Genomic DNA, 16782 nt, shown 5'->3' on the forward strand with positions numbered 1-16782 from the left:
CCCCATACTACTCAGTCTGACGAGGGTCACATGCACTCACACCATCCCTCCCATAGCCCCCCTCCCCTTTGCCCAGGTACCGAGGTGACAGTAAATTTCCAACATTATTCCCCGTACATCTCACCAGTGATGTAGTTATTCTGCCTAACTCATATATGAAAGTCACCTTAAAGAGTAAATTGAAGAACGGTAATGTTCTTGTGTTAGATGAAATATGTAAAGTGAAAGGACTCTCGCTGGAAAACGCCTTACGTCAGGTGAATAACGATGGGGAAACTCACATATTCCTAATTAGTCTGATGAACGGAGAAGTGCAGATAAAAAGGGGAACCTGTATATGTAGTTCTGCTCCTATGCTGGAAATAACTGTAGCTGGAAATTCAAGTAAGATAAAATCGACGGACAGAGAATGCATAATGGAGAATTTGATTCACTCAGGAATTTTGATGTGGAAAATGATCTACTGGATTTTTTACAAGAACACTGACAAACTGGAGCATTACCTGGAGAATAATTAGGGTGTACTAACCTGATTAAACACAAGATTAACGTATCCAGGACACACAACCAATATATGTACCAGCCTATAGAGTAGCACACTCACAACATTCTCTTGCAAATCAGTATGTTGAAGCGCTAACACTGGGTATTACTGAGCCATCAGTCTCCCTGTGAAATCCCCCATAATTTTTCGTGGCCAAACAAAACGGAGAAATGCGTGCGGTAGTCTATCTATCTATCTATTGCCAGATGCCATAATCCCATAAGGGGTGGCCATTTGACTTTGAGTTATTTGCTTTACAGGGAGGGGCACTAACCCTCCACCAACCCACTTGTTGACACGTAGGGAGCACGTATGGTTTGGTTATACGGTTACCACCCAGCGTTATAAATGGTTTATTGGCTTACAGGAAATCATTTGGCTTGTCACTCAATGTAAAGCAATAAGAAGTGACAGAAAAGATAGGAGAAATAGGAAGAGAGGAGGACAGGCACAGAAAAAGAATGATAAAGACTAAGGAAGAAGCAGGCAGCACGTAGTCGATTACCGTTAATTAAACCAACACACTATCCCCGACCGATTTCCTATGCCATTGTTAAGTGACGTCTTGCAAAATACTGAACCAGAAAATAATGTCTTTTCCACAATCGATTTGCTTAATGGCTATTACGAAATTGTCCTTGATCAACAGACAAGTAAATACACTGCTTTCTCCACAAATACAGGGCATTACCAACATAAATGAATGCAGGTCGGGTTAAGGACAGCACATTCCAACAATTAATGAACTGTGTACTGTCTGAAATGCTAGGAAATGGAACATTTGTCTACTTGGACTACATCATAGTTGCAACACACACAATCGATGAACATCTACAGAAATTAGACCAGCTCCTACTCAAGGTAGCCAATGCTGGTTTGAAAATTAAGCTGTCTAAATGCAAATTTTGCTTTAAGGAAATAAAACTCTTAGGCCACAGACTAGGTGCAGAGGCAATCCACACATCTGAGGACAAATTACAAGCAGTAAAGGATTTCCCTGAACCCACAAATGTGGATGAAGTAACACAATTTTAAGGTCTGGCCGGCAGAACCATTATACCACCTACTGAAAAAAAAAAAAAACATGCTGTATTTGAAAGGGGAAAGGAACAAAAACTAGCATTTAATGAATTACAAGATAAACTTGCATGTGCACCTTGCTTGGCTTATCTTAATTAAAAAAAAAACATTTATAATTTGCACAGACGCATCTTTTAAAGGATTAGGGGCCATATTGATGCAAGAAGATAAACGTGGAAAAAATCAACCAACTGCCTTCGCTAGCAGACAAATAAAAGGTGCAGAGAAAAGTTTTTGCACTACAGACCTAGAGGCACTTGCAGTGGTCTTTGCATTACAAAAGTTTCGGAATTTGGTATATGGTTACGAAATTCACCTATTCACGGACCATAAACGCTAGTGGGCATGATCCAAAAAAAAAATCCTCTCTGGTAGGAGAGAGCAAGATGTAAATGTACAGTTGAAAACTGTTATGTACATATTCACTAGATAGTTGATGCACTATCTAGGAACCCAATGACAATTCATGTCGCGACAGTAGATCTCAAGGAAAATATCCCAAACCATGATGAAATCTCGAAATCACAGAGACTTGATCCAACATGGTCTAAAGTTATATAGAAGTTGGAAAGTGGCGAAGACATACAATTACCCAAGCAACATATACCACTCGAACAATTCACAATATTCGACAATGCCTTATATAGGATCAACCCAGGACAACCAAACCATAGAAGAAATAATAAACAATTTGTGGTACCTAATGAAATGATACCTCATGTATTAAGGACGATACATGATAGTCCACATGCAGGACATCCTGGCAAGGATAGGACGGTTAGACAAGCCCGGATGTTATACCACTGGCCATTGTTGCGAAAAGATATATACAATCATATAGATAGATGTGAGTCACGTGCGAGACACAAAGGCTACACGTTGTCACCTGCACCTAGAGGGAAATATCCTGTACCTAACCAACCGTGAGACGTTGTCGCGGTTGACTTAATTACCCTTATCTTTCAGTAATAATCAATATCTCTTCTCTGCTATAGATTATTTCTCAAGATATGTGATTTTAGTCCCATTTAAGGATAAGACAGCAGAAACATTGGCAAGTGCAATCATAGACAACATAATATGTAGGTTTACCAAGCCAGAGGTATTAATAAGTGATAATGGAGGTGAATTTAATTCTGAAATCTTACAATATGTAAACAGTACAATATACAAAAGATAAATGTCTTAGCCTATCATCCAGTATCCAATGGTTGGTAGAGAGACAAAACAAAAAAGTGTTGGATGTGCTACGACACATTCTTGGTGAAAATCATGCGAGATGGGATGATTGAGTGGAAGTATCAATTAACTGTGCAATAAACAAGTCTATAGAAGACACACCACATTTTATTACCTACGGGACAGACAAAAAATTACCGTATGAAATTCTAGAAAGTGAAAATTTGCCTGTATACAACTATGACGATTATCCTAAACTCCGTTTGCGTGAATTCCAGGATATACAGAAAAGAGAGAAGAAACAATTATCGATGTCCAAGGAAGAAATGATGGAGTCATTCGATAAAAAGGCAAAAGAATCAGCTATCATTTAGGAGACATTGTCTATGGTATCATTCACACTAGAGACAATAAATTATCACCGAAACTTGAAGGCCTATACAGAGTAATTAAGAAGACAGCAAGCAAGGCAGTAATTTGGTCACTGTCAAACGGCGAAGAAAAACAAATCCATGTTGATCATTTAAAAAGGGTCCCAAGGAATTTAGCCAGCAACTATGAAATTTCGGATACCACCGAAAAAAAGAACACAAACAATGAAAATAAACTAGAGGAAATCAATACAAACAAAAATACATTAAGATCGCATAACAAACAAACAAAAATAGGTGCAAATATTGCTACAAATGCCACAATACAGCATTTACTTGATCTAGGTATCGATTTAAACTCTCCTATAAGACAGTGAAACAACGAGCAAAGTTATTGTTCTCCAAGAGCCAGTTGTAATGCCCATCATCACTATCATCGACCTCAGCATGACTGGATTAGTTAATATATACAGGTATATATATATATATATATATATATATATATATATATATATATATATATATATATATATATATATATATATATATTTTTTTCCCGGTAGGTAACGATGAGGGGACTTATATCATGGATTCTCATGTATATAGCAAGAGGATCAGCTCACTTAGACCCTCAAAATAATATAGTAAGGCAAGGATGCCTCATAGCTCCAACGGCCTCGACAGCAATCGTGAAAGATGGCATGAGTACTGAAATTGGTTTGGACATCTTAAATGAATTACCGGTATTGTTTGAGAACATTGCCAAGCCACTGAGGACACTGGAAGCTATGATAAGAAGTTCTACTTCACAAGCTCATAACACAAAGGAAGTGATCGAATTCATGAAGTTAGCAAAATGAAAATTAGAACATGCAAAAAGTACTATGCTCATCACGATCCAGGATATCCCATCTCGTGGAACGGAGGCACTTAGAGACATGAACATCACACATACACGTGAGAGGCGCGGTTTGTTCGACCTGGGTAGTGCAATGCTAGGGAATATTTTTGGATTGGCTACAGAAGAACATCTTCAAGAAATAAACAACAAATTTAATAAGATAGCTCACTTATTAACATATCAACAGAAGCTAGTTGACAGTCAAAACACAGCAATGATGACGATTGTGAAAAATCTCAGGAAGGAAAGAAAGGATCACTCACCAGATTGTGGACAAAATAAATCCAGTGGAAGGAAACAAGACATTTTCAACACTTCTCAGTAATCATGGAACATATTGACATACCAGTACTCCAGTTAGACAACACCAATGCTCATTATCAAGCCTTGATGAAAGGTATTACAAATGCTGGTAATGGCAAGATCACCATTAACTTACTTCCAATTCACAATCTATGTCAAATAATCAGTCAAGGCATATATAGACATGGTTTGAAGCCTTTACTCCAGGACATGAATCTCATGCTATATTATCCATCCTTAGAAGAGACTCTAACAACTACATCAATAATAGTTCATGTACCATTTGTAACATATAATCTGTTCACAGTCTATCAAATATACCCTTTTCCTTCTAAGAATAATGACACCTTGGTCATCATCAGCATCAACACTGACACAGAACTCATCATGGTTCCCAAGAGACAGGGCACTGTCACTTTCGCTAGTGAATCAACGATTGAACGAAAGTGTTGTATATCCATACATGTTGTTTAACTTTGTCCTGCGTACATTTTCAGGTTTAAGCCAACTGAAACAGTTCCTTGCTAAATGGCTATCATAAGAAATCATGACATTAATTAGCAATACAAGTTCACATTTGATTCAGATAAACTCATCCATCATCAATGCATCGGGCATTCACAGTTTTTCGACTTCACTCATAACATTATTTTTTGTAATTTGTCCAGATACACCACCATCTCATACTTCAGCATCAGGATTATACATAGCACCTGACTATTCTGCTGTACTTGCACCATCTTCATCCACCTTAGCTACAAACAATCACTATGCCATCCTTAATCATACACACAAATACTTTCAACTACTATGTGAGATAAATATGAAGTTGACTTCACCTAAGTTTGAAACTATGCAATTAATCGATCAAACAATGAAGCCCTGGGAAGAATTGAGTATAAATACGTTCAATCCATATTATGTGTAAAGCTCAGCTCCAGTTGGCTTTATAATCTTCTCCATTGTATTTTGTATAATACTATTGACTAGGCACAGAATGCAAGCAAGGATTGCAGACTAGGAGTCAGTATTTACGGGAGGAAGAGTAAACATTCAAGTGAGACCCCCTGAGTGAAATGTGTATAATATGTAAGTAGTATAAATTATATATACAAAAAAAAAAAAAAATGAAGGAAAATTATGGGGTAACATGTTATATAATTGATGGAGTGTGTGGTGAAATGCTGAAACAAGGAGGAGAGATAGTAGTAGAATGGATGTGGAAGATGTGCAGATTAGCCTGGGAGGAAGGTAGAGTCCCGAAGGATTGGAAGTCAGGTATGATTATTCCCCTGTACGTAGGAAAAGGGGGAAAAGAAGTGTGTGGTAATCATAGGGGCATTTGTCTTCTTAGTATAAGAGGAAAAGTATATGGTAGGATACTTTATTAACAGAGTTTGGAAAATAACAGAGGAATTAGTTGGAGAAGAACAGAGAGGTTTTTGGAAGGGAAGACGTTGTGTAGATCAGATATTCAGTCTTAGATCTTTAGTGGAAAAGTTTCTAGAGGAGGGAAAGAAGTTGTATGCGACCTTCACGGATTTGGAGAAAGCATACGACAGGGTGGATAGACAAGGATTGTGGAAAGTATTAAGAATATATGGAGTACAGGGGAAGTTGTTGAAGGTCGTGAAGATTATGTTTTTTTTTTTTTTTTATGTGCTCAACTCTGGGCATAGGCTTCACAGCCTGCTCCCAAGGCCCAGTAGTCCTCCTACATATCATACACCTCTTCATGTCACCACTTCGGCGCTAACACCCACCGTCCATATTGAATACATGCTAGGGTTGTCTCATACAGGACTGATGTATTGGTATTAGCGGGGATATCTTTACAACATGTCGGCATGTCTTTTGGTACATCGGTAAAGTCTGCTTTAAATGCAGTTCAAATCCTTAAACTGTTCCCTTCCCCAGCGGGGATTTGAACCTGGGTCCGGTAGGACCGCAGGCCTCCTCTCTACCGACTAAGCCACCGACTGAGCTAAGGCTGCAGTACGTGTGGATAGTGAACTGAGTGAATTTTTCTATTTGAAGGTTGGATTGAAACAAGGATGTGTCATGTCTCCATGGTTGTTCAGTGGTGTTTTGGATGAGGTTATAAAACAGGGCAGTGGATGTTGGTGCAACCCTAGTGAGAGAGGGCAGTGTTTGGAAACTACCTGTTTTGTTGTTTGCAGATGATACTGTGTTGTTAAGTGAAGACGAAGGGGAGCTGCAAGGCTTCGTGGATGAGTCTGGGAGAGTGTGTAAGAAACGGAATCTAAAGGTGACTGTAAGGAAGAGTAAAGTGATGGTCTTCGAGAGAAATGAAGTCAGAGAATGTACAGTAAGGCTGGATGAGTAGGAAATGGAAAATGTGAGTGCGTTTAAGTACTTGGGAAGTGTGATGAGTAAGGGTGGAAGTTTAGAGGGTGAAGTGCTTGAAAGGGCAGAGCAAGGAAGAAAGGTTGCTGGTTCCTTGAAAGCAGTGATAAGAAACTGGGAAGTGAGCATGAAAGTGAAAAAGCTACTACATAACAGTATTGTGATACCAACTCTAACGTATGGAAGTGGAGCTTGGACCTTGTTGGAGGGACAGAAGTCAAGAGTGAGAGCAGTGGAAATGAGTTATTTGAGAGGAACATTTGGAGTCACGTGGAGAAACAGACTGACAAATGAGGAAGTGAAGGAGCGTTGTGGTATGAATGTGGATGTGATAGGAAGTGTTAGGAGAAACACACTGAGGTGGTTTGGCCATGTGGAGAGGATGGAGAGTGAGAGACTGACGAGGAGAGTTTATTTGAGTGAGGTGGAAGGGGGGAGAGAGAGGGGGAGGACAGGGATGGGATGGGGAGATGGAGTGGAGAGGTATATGAGAGCGGGGTGTGTGAGCTAGAAGCAGGGCAATGAAATGACGGGGGACAGGGCGACATGGAGGCGATTTGTTTGTGGCCACCCCTTACGGGATTAAGGCGTCTGGCAATAGATAGATAGATAGATAGATAATATATAATATTAATCTAATCATGCATAAATGATAAACTGATAAAACCGTATCCATTTCATAAAACAATATTAATATATCTCATATATATATATATATATATATATATATATATATATATATATATATATATATATATATATATATATATATATATATATATATATACTCGTAGATAGATGGATAGATAATAGGTACATTACATACATATGACTTACTATAGTCCTGGCATGGTACTGCAATTATATTACCATTGCATAAATATATGCATATGTCTGTTGTACATACACATATTTGCCACTATATTACTACAATATGTTATACAATATTCTATATTCAATATTTTGCTACCCTGTATCTACTCCATTATACATACAATGTATTACTACAGTGTGTTATGTTTCTACAATATTATTGTGTTGCTACGATATTGTCATGAATATCACGTATTAATAGGTTAGAATGTAATTTGTTGCTATATGCTGTCGTAGGTTCACCAGCTGCACGTGACCGAGCAATGTCAGGACTCTAAAATATTATAACACACTACATAATAGCTTGTAACATATATATTTAATATAGAGGTGTCATGCCTAAGCGAGAGGGCTGGAGGAAATAACGTTTGCACATTCTCAGTTAGGAATTTCACATACAGCCAAGTATGATGCCGGATGAAAACTCCCCAGGCTCGGGAACGTTCCACAGACCCGTGCCCTTACGCGTGACACAACCAGTCATATACAGGGGAAATGGGAGAGACAGGGCAGAAGGGGTTAGGAGAGAATAGAGACACGACGAGGAGAGGAAGGAAGGAGCCGTGGGGTTAGCCAGTATAAAACCGCTCTCACCTCAGTACTGCTCCCTAGAAAACTCACCTCAGTACTACTCTTGTGAGATACTCCCATTTGAAGAAAATTAACTGCAATCAAACCCCAGACTCATCTTTTATCTTTCTCCTACCATCTACAAGTTCAACAAACATTCTCTCCTTCGTAAAATCCCTACAAATCAACACATTTTTACAATAGCTCGGCTACGACTACTTACATTTACAACTACGATAACTGCAATGCGATCTAGTGTATCGTCTCGTACAGATTCGTTGAACCTAGTTTTTATACATACCTATTGAAACTGTGTAATAATGTATAACATAGGTGACAAAATATGGAAAGGATAATAAAATTACAAATATACACGGTACTCTTCTGTGTTACTGGTTTATTTATGTTTTGAAATATGATACTGAGAGGTGAATTATTAATGTGCTTCTTAATTTACATGACTTTAGGCTCTCCAGCACCTATTGCATTGCTGATGTATGCTAGTATTGATGCTTATGCCTTTGGAACAGTATTTAGTACCCAGTTTTATCTAATTTTTATCTTCATCTGTGTTATGCTTTACATCCACTTGACACTCGTTAAGATAAGAGGTGCATACTAGCTTTGCAAGTTAATGATCTTTTTATGTGGATTTCACATTGGCTGCTGGAATCATTGAACATTACCTGTCTTGAACCGGGAGGATGAACATACACCATGAACAGGAACTATTCATTCAACAATCCCTTTACACCTTAGCAACTTCTGTTTATTTACTATATAAGAGGGTTATCAACATTGCAGGAATTAACATAGTGCAAAAGGGGGATCGCAAGTTGGGCAACATAAAAGCACTAGCATCTCGATCTCAGGATTTGTTTCGCTTCCGAAGCCGAGTGAACCACTTGCTAAAGAAAGATCCATGAAAACACGCCGTTGTTAGGCCGGCTTCACAAGAACGGATTTTTTCTGTGCTGAAGCTTGTAAAGAAGACGAGTCTTCAGAGAGGCGGTTTTATACCGCGCATATAGATTAGTAATAACAACAATAATAATTTTTAACATTGCTGCTGCTGCTGCTACTACTACTACTACTACTACTACTACTACTACTACTACATTAAATATTATTATTTATGATGATGATAATAATAATATAATAATAATAATAATAATAATAAAATACAGTATGATGTAATAAATTATACATTTTTAATATTCAGAATACTTTTTGATATTACAGATTCTTAAAAGTATACATACTTGGCAGGAAATATCCACAGCAACAACCATACCCTGCCACAGACGACCTTGTGCACTGGGCACCCTACAACCACCTTTTCGAACTAGATGTCCTCGTTCTATTTGGCGGGAACTGTACTATCCTTGTTGAAAAACAGTAATCAGTCTGAAATCCATCTTGCGCCGTTGTTGTTGTACTATCCCAGTCTTTCTGATCAGTCAGACTCATCAACCGGAGGCAAGCGATCGCCTTGCAAGGCTCTCCTGTGCAGCGAAATGATGTTATCATGTGGCTGACGGTGCCTCGCCACAGCGAGGTGCGGGGAATAGTGTGGAGGTTTGGTTCTGGGATGACGTCGCATTTGCTTCTTTCCACCGAGTTAACAGGGGCACCATGATAGGCTCCACGTCACTTCGTTATATAACTATATGGTTAATACCTAGCACTGTAATGGTTTCTGAGTTACAGGAAACCATTTGGCTGGTGACTCAGTGTAGTCACCTGAAGTAAAAGGAAGAGTAACAAACAGTGACAGAAAGGATGGGAGAAATAGGAAGAGAGAAGGACAGATATAGAAAAGGAATGGTAGACATGAAGGAAGACGTAGGCAGCACCACATCAAGTGAGTGGATGATAGGCACCCCCACCTACCTAATGGTATAGTGAATACCGTGTCCTGTGATGAAGCAGATGGCTAAAAGTCTTAACATTTTCTTTGCATCTATGCTTATAGTAGAATACAAATACTGTTCTCATAGCTCCTCCAGTTTCCTATAGAAGAAGCCAACATGGTTATTGATATCACAGTTGGTGAGAGAGATGTACGAGTAGCAGTCATTAAACACAAGAATACACCACCGGGTCAAGATAAGATACTCTTTTTGCAGTAAAGAAAGAAGTATACAAGTCTTCAGTTGAAATTTTTAACATACAATGGAAGAACAGTAAGCGAAGTAACATCACTCCAGTGCGGCATCAATAAATGGTCACACATCCCAGCCAATAAACTACCTCCTAGTCAGCTTGACATCCGTGGATCGTACTATACTAGAAACTATTAGCAAAGATAACTTTGTCAGACACTGAGAAACATATAATAATAATATCGAAGATTCATAAAACATCTCTCAAAATAACCTTACATACCTTATGCATCTCTTACATTTGTCAGTCATACACATACACATACACACATTCAAAGCGTAATCAAACGCATCGACATTGTCTACCTCGATTTTCAAAAGACACATGATAAAGTTCCTCACAAAAGCTCCCTCAGAAACTAAAAGCTCTTTGTTTCATTGGCAGTGGACTCATGTGGAGCTTGACGTAAAGAGATGTAATAAATGAAAGACTTGGCAGGCTTTACAGTACAGGCAGAGACCAACAGCGTTCGGTGTTTGTTTCTGTTGTTTTCAACACACCTAACTGATGCTTACGAAGGCAGTTTTTGATAATATCCTTATTTGTTAATAATAGAATAATTGGCAACTGTGTGGACATAGCTTCACAAAGTCTTCTGAGTGTTAAGAGAAATACTGATTAACTGTTTAACTGGGTCCAAACCTGACGGATACATTTTAAAAATACAAAAAGGGATATTCTATATATGCATAGCTGAAGTGTGAAATAAACTCTGCTTTGAATAAGACTGATTTTCTTCAGTTTCTAAAGTGCCCTGGTAGACCCATATTTAGAGGATAGTCATCTGTTCTGGTGACAGTATTGCAGAACAGTGCAGCCAAGAGCAACAGATGCTGAAAAAAAAAAAAAAAACATCTAGTAAATACCAGTGCTCTACGACACCCACTCGTCAAACTCGGACCTTACCTGCAACCTTGTCCTTTGACTAATTGTTCTTAAAATCGAATCCCATCATCCTTGACTGACACTGCACCCTTCTACCATCGAATAAAAATTGCTTAAGTTGATCTGGCCATGTGACCTTGATCGTTTATTTATGTCCTCAAAAGAGAAAAGTCGATCCCTTGGCTGATTCTTAATCCTTCCACCAAGTTTGGTCAATTTCAGATCAAAATCACTTTAGTAATTTTCTTCACACAAAACACATGGGTGGAGCCTTAACCTTGCCCTCTGACCTGGACCTTTGACTGATTGTTCTGAAAAACACCTCCCTTCTTTCCTGTCTTACCTTCAATCCTTCCACCAAGTTTGGTCTAAATTGGATCAAAACTATTTAAGTTGACCATGCCGTATCACCTTGACCTTTGGGCTTTTGTTAAAAAAATTGTTCTTGGCTGACTTTCAACACTTTCACGTAGTTTGGTTGAAATCGAATCAAAACCGTGAGATAAAATCAGTACACAGCAACCCGATCCCTTAGGTACATACAACTTTGTCCCTTACTTACTGTACTAGTCAGTTAGTGACGAGTAGGATGTTAGGACGCTGGCCAGCATACACAAAGATATGGAAAAATTTGAGAGGGCACGTCGAAGTGTGAGTAAAATGATAGGTAAATTAAGCACTAAACCATGCAAGCAACATTTGAAAGAGCTTAATTAAGAACAGATTATGAGAGGAGACACACTCTTCAAAATGCAAGATACACAGTAATGGTTATTGGAAAAAGTTTCACCGTTGGTCGGGCTGACTATACTAGGGGTAATGGTCATAAAATTGCTGGAAACCATTCCAGACACAAGAACAGAACCTTTTTTTTTTTTGTCAGATGTAATTATATTGAACAATTTGCCTTCCAATTTGATTAACTGTGATCAAGTGCTAATATCTAAAAATGTACTGTATAGATAGATAGATAGATAGATATAGATAGATTGATTGATTGATATATTTTAACCTCCAGCTTAAACGTTCACCCCTGAATAATACTGGTACATTTCTGAAGCATAATGTTTCCAACAGTACAAATCATGAAGTGCACAGCCGCAGAACACCGATAACCTATTTACGTGATGTCGATCTGGTTACTTTCCATTTCAGGTTAAGAAGTGTAGAATATGATTTCCTTTCATAATCTCCTGTGAAACTTTCACCACAGCTTTTCTGTGCAGCATGGTAGGCATTCTCTCTCCTTCCTGCCGGCTTTGGTTCCATTTTTTTTTTTTTGTGAGGGGAGGGGAGCCTTACTGTTTTGACATCCCTGTCTTTACGTTCGGTAATTTACCTTATAACAAGCAGCCTTGAAAGGACCAGTAAGTCTGTTGTTGTTTGCTTTCCTTTGGCCGAATTTGTACTTCCGTCCTCCTCACCTCTCACCACCATCTCCTCTCCTCACTCCTCCTTCCATTCCCTTTTTGTAACTTCACTCTCTGCCCCTACCTCCTTACCTATTCCTCCTTCCATCTCCTCCTCTCTCTTCCCTTCATAACATTTCCCCTACACTCCACAGTCCACCGCCTCCCCAAATGGGTTTCACATCAGCTACGAGGCTGCTTCCAGTCGTTCTGCTCCTCGGCGTCGTTTTCTACCTCGCCTATACCCAGAGCTACACGTGAGTACAGATGCCAGATTCGCGATTCTATGTCCGGATGCCTCAATCATATAATGCATTTTTCAGTTTAGTATTTTTTTTTCCCTACCACCAGACGATATTCTTCATCTCGGGTTGGACCTTTCGTTGGGCTTTTAATTTTCTATGCTGCTCCTTTCCTCGATTTTACTCATCTTCAGGAGGAGACCTTTTCAGATTAAGATGTCAGTGAAAGATCTACCAAACACCCCTAGTCCAATGTAAGCTATTCGTGTTTTATTCTTCCTACCAGTAGATTATTCGGGTTGCGGGGAGACCTCTTCTCAACCTCACTGATCAGTTACTAGGCTGATTTTCTACTGATATTTCATTGCAATACAAATATTTTAAATTGGCCGTTCGCTTTGCAAATTATTACTTCCGCCAAAGAAGTTGGGGGAATTATGTTTTCACTTATATTTGTCTATTTGTTTGTCCAGAAGATATCTTCAAAAGTTCTCAATGAATTTCAATGACATTTTGTCGAAGGGTGGGCCATGGGCCAAGAGAGAATTGATTAAATTTGGGGGCGGATCCGGATCCGAACCCTATGTCTCCCACACAATATCTCCAAAAGTTATCAGTGAACTTCAATTAAATGTTGTGGAAGAGTGGGCCATGGGCCAAGGAACAATTATTGATTAAATTTGGGGGCGGATCCGGATCCTATGTGTTCCACACAAATCACAGTTTACAAAGTATCTCCACGAATCCAGATCCGAATCCTTTTTGGTAATGGCATTGGCGATGGCATGTGCTCTGTGAGTGCTTTCTAGTTCCTTGTGTTTTAATTCAGTTTTAATGTGGTGTATACTGGTTATATTGTTTGCCATAAGCGCCTTCAACCCGAGGACTAACATTGGAGAGGGACGCCCTCACTTGGTGGCACCAATATAACCAGTCGGCTCAAATGACCTGTTATACAAACGTCACTCAGCTATTTTCCTTTTTCCCGTAGAAAGCATAGTTGAATGCAGGAAGAGAAAAACTTCAGCCTGTAGCCCACTGGGTTCACATTCCAGATATGGCTGGGGTTGCAACTACCACTGTTGCTGCTACTGCCACCAGCCGATTTTTTTTTTTTTTTTTTAAAATCCCTAGAGGACTTTACGCACATTAGGAGAGGCAGTTCGAACATGGAGGCAAATATAAGTAGACTTAATGATACAGTATTTGTTAACTAAAATCGAATTTTTTTGTTAATATTAACCATCCCTCTCTCCAGGACTGACTTCCTTTCACAGCACTTCCCATCTGCAAACACCAAAAAGGAAACAGGTGAGACACGCTGCTCAGAAACTACACAAAACAAAGTGCACATCAGTTTCACATGTCACACTGAGGCTTTGTTGTATCTCTTCCTTTCTGATTTATTTTCCGTCTTCTATCTAAATATCTCATACACCGTATGTTACATAGACCGTATTCTCGTTATCACAAGAAAGTTTGTAGCCCCTCTTCCTTAGCGATTTGTTTTCATATTGAAACGTACTTTCTGAAGTATATTCTACATCTTTTTAAATATCAACATTAGTAGCATATGAGAAGATTATTAAGATATTATGTACAGAATAACCGCAGTGCAAGAGATGTTGCAAAATTTCCGAAGCCAGTAGGTAAGTGGCATTGGTACAAAGGAAGTATTTATAAAGTCTCATACCCTTAAGTCGTGTAGAAGATTGCTCGTATATACATTTTCTTCTCTCTTACAGCTGTCTTGCACTTTACAGTCTTATTAGAATGAATAATAAAGTGAGAGGATGCAAAAAAATCAAACGATCTCTGAAAATAGTTAACTGCTATGAAATTTGTTCGTCCAACAAATTGCTTATGTTCATTTTTAACCCAAGGCATCCCATTGACGTATGGATACATCACCAAGTTTTGTCATGGTGACATCCGATGACGTATCCATATGTTTTGCAATTGCGAGGTCTGTCATTTGCATATTTTTCAAGATTCAAGGGTGATTTTTGGTAGGTATATGTGGAAGACCTTCCTCTACTCGCCATCAGGTGGGCATACTGCCTGGCCCCACCTTCCCCCCTTCCCCCCCCACACGCCATTTTCTCAGCAACTCACCTGTTAGCAGTGACCTGGCCAGTAAAGACATGTCGCACGATGGTCTCTCCAATGACGAAATTCAAGGCGAAAGTGATTCCTGATGTGAAGGACAAAGGAAGAAGCAAGCCAGAGGAAGAAACAAGCAGAAGTGATGGGGCGGTAATGCCATAAAGGAAGGTACCGAATGTTAATGTGTTCAGTAAGTGAACAACACTTATATCGCCTATATTATTGAGTGAAAACCAATAAACTCATGTACTACATATCAATTCATACCAAATAAATTAATATTTAGCTATTGTGATTGGTTTGGAATAGTTACCCCTCCCTTAGAAAACGTCTTCTCTGGAGCCTGGCCTGAGAGAACACAGTACCAAGTACAGTTACTTGTACCGGTATTTCTAAACTCAACTGAGCACTTTCTCTTTGAATTATCGATGTTTGTTATAAAAAGAGGAGGTTTTATTAAAAAAAAAAAAAAAAAACTTTTCAAAAATCTTCCGGGATTGGGGGGGTCACTGGTGAAAAATTTGCCAGGATGCAACTGTTTAAGGAGGACCCAAAGAGAATCATCGAAGTCCGGGGCAGGAGGTCTGGAACTTTGAAAATCTTTTTTTTTTTTTCCAGGACAGATCCTTCTGATGGTGTACTGGTAGCCTACCTTTAACAGGAATTACTAAATCTGTTGATGTCCTCGCATCATTAAGAAGATATTCTCCTTAAATGTATGAAGGCTAACTAATTAAATTTTTTTGGTTTGTCATGTTTATCTATATCTGTCTATCTATCTAACTATCGGTCTATTTATCTGTTTATATCTATCTATCTATCTATCTGTATGTTGTTGGTCGTCCATCGACACATATGTTTGTTGCAAGGGCACTTTCATTTTCACACGAACTTATTTTTTATATCAAGATTTATACACTTGGATACAAAATCAGTGTATAGTACTTGCCCCAAAATATCACATACTCTTACTCTGACACTTGTTTCTGTGCCATACATCACTGTACAGTACTTGTCCCAATAGATCACATTTACTTTTCACTCCAACACATGTTTTCTATACCGGATAATATAAAATCACTGTGCAGTTTTGGTCATAGCATTTATTTTCAGTATTATAATTTTTCCTGATCTTATATAGCTTCTTTTTTCTGCAGTCATACTTCACAAGATGAATATCATTCCTTACGTCTGTAAACACATATTCTACACTGAAGTTTCTCTATACAACTTATTTTTTCAGGTTTTATGTACAGATTTACACTATATATGTTACACTTCCCTGACACTAATGAAGCGTCAGGCAGGGGTGATGTGAATGATGGGCAGAGGGTGGTGACGTGTTGGCGCCATGATGGTGATGGTGTAGGCATTACTTTATATAGGCACTAGTATATATCTCATATCACAATGTGCAGGATGTAGTGTCTGCTGGAGACATACACAGCTTCTCATTAGGAATGTCAATCCACAAAATGTATATCCACAATCTTGTTGTCCCATATCATGAAGAATGTCTTAACAAATGATGTACTTCAAACAATCTCCTTGTAGTCCAGACGACCAAGAATTTCATGATGTATTCAGACACGTGGGATAACCAGCTCTAGTCGCTTATTCCACGTGTATGGAAATCTACCAGACACTATATCACACACACACACACACACACATCCTCTGCAAGGTGTATATAATGTCAGAGAGATCCCCTTCAGGTCAGGAGGGGTTAGAGAAGGCCCGAGAACACGATCGAGGGCAGAAGGTAGGAGATAGGGTCAGCTAAGAG

This window comes from Coenobita brevimanus, chromosome 97 (assembly GCF_032717465.1).
Source record: "Coenobita brevimanus isolate Jiangsu-jjx chromosome 97, ASM3271746v2, whole genome shotgun sequence".
Lineage (NCBI taxonomy): Eukaryota > Metazoa > Arthropoda > Malacostraca > Decapoda > Coenobitidae > Coenobita > Coenobita brevimanus.